Raw genomic sequence first — 4997 nt, 5'->3', positions numbered from 1 at the left:
CCTCTTGCCAAGCTATGCCGCCTATTAAAATTGCTTTCTTCGCTTCCATCTTCCGGTGCTCGGTGGGGAGGTATGTGCCCGTGATAACAGTACCATTTCTTCTTCACATGGATTTTAAGTGGTTTGAACCAAATAGAATTAACGTTTGGATTTTTATCAGTGTTGGAATCATACGACCCCGGTCAAAAAAATGCGGACGAACATGGTCAGGCGATTTAAACAGTTTGACGTTTGACTCAACTCGCCTTTGCTAATTGCCCCTAGGAAAAAATGCAATTTGCGAATGCGATTTAAAGGCAATTTCAACACTTAGAGAAATTTTCTGGCGCCTGAAATAAACTTGGTTGTTTTTTGCGTTTTTCAAACATGGCGGTTCATGTTTGGCTTAAGTTTAAAATAGTTTTTTTAAACAATAGGCGTATTCTCGCTTCTATTTTGTTTGTCTAGTGCACTTAATTTAGCCAACGAATGTGGGAAATTGTGGAATCGTGTGTAAGTATAGTGGAACAAGATCTCTGACCCAAAGGTTAAATGAAAGTCAGATTGTGGTAAGTTTTGGTGGAAATAGTAAGAATGTCGTATTTAAATTGTTTCTCTTTTTTTCGTTTTTTTTTTCTACAGGGTTAACTGTTTGTTATTCTTTTCGATTAGTATATTATTTAATAATAGGAGAATATAATGGAATTTCTTTAAATAAATTAAGAGAAAATAGATGAACAATAATTTTTGGCATTTTTTGATTAATATTTATAGCTATTATTGGAGGAAGAATATTAAATTGATTAATATTTTTTAATCCAGTAATAGTTTGTTTACCTTTTATAATAAAAATTTTAACATTATTAGTTTGTTTATTAGGTGGATTATTTGGTTATTTAATTAATAATGTTTCTTTTTTTTATAAATAAATCTTTTTATTTTTATAATTTTAGAAGATTTTTTGGAAGAATATGATTTATACCAATAATTTCTACTTTTGGATTAGTAAAAAAAATTTTATTAATTGGATTTATAAGATTAAAAATTTTTGATCAAGGATGAAGAGAATATTTTGGAGGACAATTATTATATATTCAATTAAAAAATTATTCTTTATATATTCAAGAATTTCAGAATAATAATTTAAAAATTTATTTATTGAGATATATAATATGAGTATTTATTTTAGTTATTTTATTATTTTTAAATTATTTAAATAGCTTATATATAGAGCATAATATTGAAGATATTAAGGAAATTATTTTAATTTTTAAATAAAGTATTTATAAAAAAAAATATTTTTATTTTTAAATTGAAAATATAATGTTTTAATTAAACTATATAAATAAAATATGATGATCAAGAAAAAGCTGCTAACTTTTTTCTTTAATGGTTTAATTCCATTTATATTTTTAAAAATTAATTTAATTGGAATATAAATATTCATTGAAATCATTAACAGTGATATACCTCTTTTTGGTTTCAATTAAAATAAGATAAATTGAAAATATCAATATTTTTTAAATGCAAATTAAATGTTATAATTAACTATTATCCTAAAATAAGGATGATTGAACATCTATGATTAGGTCGAAACTAATTGCACTTTATTGCTTCATATTTAATAATTAATTATTTCATTCTAATATTCCTTGATTTCATTCATGGTAAAGTCCAATTAATAAAATTAAAATGAAAAATAATCTTGTAATAATTCAGTTGATTAAGTTTGATGGTTTAATAATTAAAATTATTGGTAAAATTAAAGCAATTTCAACATCAAAAATTAAGAAAATAATTGCAATTAAAAAAAATCGTAGGGAAAAAGGTAATCGTGAATAATTTATTGGATCAAATCCACATTCAAATGGTGAACATTTTTCTCGATCTATAATAGTTTTTTTTGATAAGAAAGTTGCAATTATTATTATGATAATAGTAATAATTAAAATAATGATACTTATAATAAAAATTAATATAATTATTTATACTAAAATGAATTAGTCCTTATGATTGGAAGTCAAATATACAAATATATACTTTATAAATTAACTACCTCATCAATAAATAGAAATATATAAAAATAATCAAACTACATCAACAAAATGTCAATATCAAGCTGCAGCTTCAAATCCAAAATGATGTCTTTTTGAAAAGTGATTATTAATATGACGAAAAAAACATACTGTTAAAAATGTAGTTCCAATTAATACATGAAGACCATGAAATCCAGTTGCTATAAAAAAAGTTGATCCATAAGTTCTATCTGCAATAGTAAATGGTGATTCAATATATTCATAAGCTTGTAAAATTGAGAAATAAATTCCTAATAAAATTGTAAAAAATAAACTTTGTGTAGTTTGAGTATGATTATTTTCTATTAAACTATGATGTGCTCATGTAACAGTAACTCCAGAAGCAAGTAAAATTGCTGTATTTAATAAAGGAATTTGAAAAGGATTAAATGGAATAATTCCTATAGGTGGTCAGTTTATACCTAGTTCAATAGTTGGTGATAAACTTCTATGAAAAAAAGATCAAAAAAATGAAATAAAAAAAAATTTTCAGAAATAATAAATAAAATTATACCTCATCGTAATCCTAATGTAACTGAAAATGAGTGAAGTCCTTGAAATGTTCCTTCCGTGAAATATCTCGTCATCATTGATATATAGTTATTAGAATAATAATATTTCCTAAAATAAATAGTGATATATTATATTGGTGAAATCATTGAGTAAATCCTGTAACAGTTGTTATTGTTCCAATAGCACCAGTTAAAGGTCATGGTCTATAATCAACTAAATGCAAAGGATGATTTGAATGAGTTGTCATTAATTAGTTTCACTTGAATAAAGTGTTCTTAATACAGAAAATACATAAGATTGAATAATTGCAACTGCTGATTCTAAGATTAATAGAGCAATTTGAGTAATTAAAATTAATGATAAAATAATATAAGATGTTGATATAGGGCCTGTATTTCCTAATAAAGTTAATAAAAGATGACCTGCAATTATATTGGCAGTTAATCGAACAGCTAAAGTTCCTGGTCGGATTACATTTCTAATAGTTTCAATATATACTATAAAAGGTATTAAAATACCTGGAGTACCTTGAGGAACTAAGTGGGTAAATATATGTTGGGTATGACAAATTCATCCATATAATATAAAACTTAATCAAAGAGGAAAAGCTAATGTTAAAGTTAAAGTTAAATGACTAGTTCTAGTAAAAATATAAGGAAATAATCCTAAAAAATTATTAAATATCATTAAAGAAAAAAGTGAAATAAATATTAATGTTCTTCCATTGTGAATGTTAGAATTTAATAGAAGTTTAAATTCTTTGTGAAGAGTTAAAGATAAATTATTTCAAATAATTTGAAATCGATTTGGTATTAATCACAAAGAAAAAGGAATAATTAATAATCCTAAGAATGTTCTTAATCAATTTAATGATAAATTTATAATTGAAGTAGAAGGATCAAATACAGAAAATAAATTTGTTATCATTTTCAAGATATAGAAGGTTGTTTAAATATTAAAGATTGTGAAAATTTTAAAGGTAAATAAAAAAAACAATAATAATTTTTTACATTAAAAATTATTAAAGTAAATCTAAAAATAAAAAATAAAATTAATCATCTAATAGGAGCTATTTGAGGAATTAAAAAATATTATTTGTTAATATTTTTAGTTTGACAAACTAAGGTTTTATTTTAAACTATTTTTTTATTTCATTAGAAGTAATTGTTAATTTACTATAATATGATTTAAGAGATCATTACTTACTTTCAGTCATCTAATGAATTAATTTTAGAAGTAATTCATTTAATGAAATAATTTATTGGAATTCTTTCAATAACAATTGGTATAAAACTATGATTAGCTCCACAAATTTCTGAACATTGTCCAAAAAATAATCCTGGTTGATTTATTAAAAAATTTGATTGATTTAATCGTCCAGGAGTAGCATCAATTTTAATTCCTAGAGCTGGAATTGTTCAAGAATGAAGTACATCTGTAGCTGTAACTAAAATTCGAATTTGATTATTAAAAGATAAAATAATACGATTATCTACATCTAATAAACGAAAATTATTATTATTTAATTCATTTGTAGGAATTATATAAGAATCAAATTCTAAATTATTAAAATTTGAATATTCATAACTTCAATATCATTGATGACCAATTGTTTTTAAAGTAATTAATAGAGAATTAATTTCATCTATTAAGTATAATAAATGAAGAGATGGAAATGCAATAAATATTAAAATAATAGCAGGTAAAATTGTTCAAATAATTTCAATAGTTTGTCCATGTAGTAAAAATCGATTATTAAATTTATTGAAAAATAATATAATTATTATATAGGAAATTAATATTGTAATTATAATTAAAATTAAAATTGTATAATCATGGAAAAAATTTAATTGTTCTATTAATGGAGATAAACTATTTTGTAAACCTAAATTTGATCATGTTGCCATTTTCTAATAAATTTTTTTTTTTATATATGAAGCTTAAATTTATTGCACTAATCTGCCATATTAGAAATTAGAAGATGTTAATAATGGTAATTCTTGATAAGTATGTTCTATAGGTGGTATAGAATGGAATTATTCAATAGAAGAAGATAGTTGTATAGGGAATAAAGGATTTCGTTGAGAAATTATTCTTTCTCCAATAATAAATTAAAAAAATAAAATTCCAAATAATGAAATTGATCTTCCTAATGAAGAAATAATATTTCATGTTAAATATCTATCAGGAAAATCAGAATATCGTCGGGGTATACCTGCTAATCCTAAAAAATGTTGAGGAAAAAAAGTAAAATTAACTCCAATAAATATAATAAAAAATTGAATTTTTAATCATAAAGAATTTATAGTTAATCCAGTTAATAAAGGATATCAGTGAATAAATCCAGCTATAATAGCAAATACAGCTCCTATAGAAAGAACATAATGGAAATGAGCTACTACATAATAAGTATCATGAAGAATAATATCA

General features: G+C 22.9%; 2 pseudogenes; one reads left to right on the top strand and one right to left on the bottom strand.

Moving 5' to 3' along the window:
• Positions 1-553: 553 nt before the first annotated feature.
• Positions 554-1190, top strand: LOC131695834 (NADH-ubiquinone oxidoreductase chain 5-like; annotated as a pseudogene).
• Positions 1191-1979: 789 nt separating this feature from the next.
• On the bottom strand, positions 1980-2779 carry LOC131695833 (cytochrome c oxidase subunit 3-like; annotated as a pseudogene).
• Between the last annotated feature and the right edge of the window lie 2218 nt (positions 2780-4997).

This window comes from Topomyia yanbarensis, unplaced genomic scaffold (assembly GCF_030247195.1).
Source record: "Topomyia yanbarensis strain Yona2022 unplaced genomic scaffold, ASM3024719v1 HiC_scaffold_596, whole genome shotgun sequence".
Classification (NCBI taxonomy): domain Eukaryota; kingdom Metazoa; phylum Arthropoda; class Insecta; order Diptera; family Culicidae; genus Topomyia; species Topomyia yanbarensis.
The sequence above is the reverse complement of the archived record's forward strand: the minus strand, read 5'-3'. Positions and strand labels throughout refer to the sequence as shown.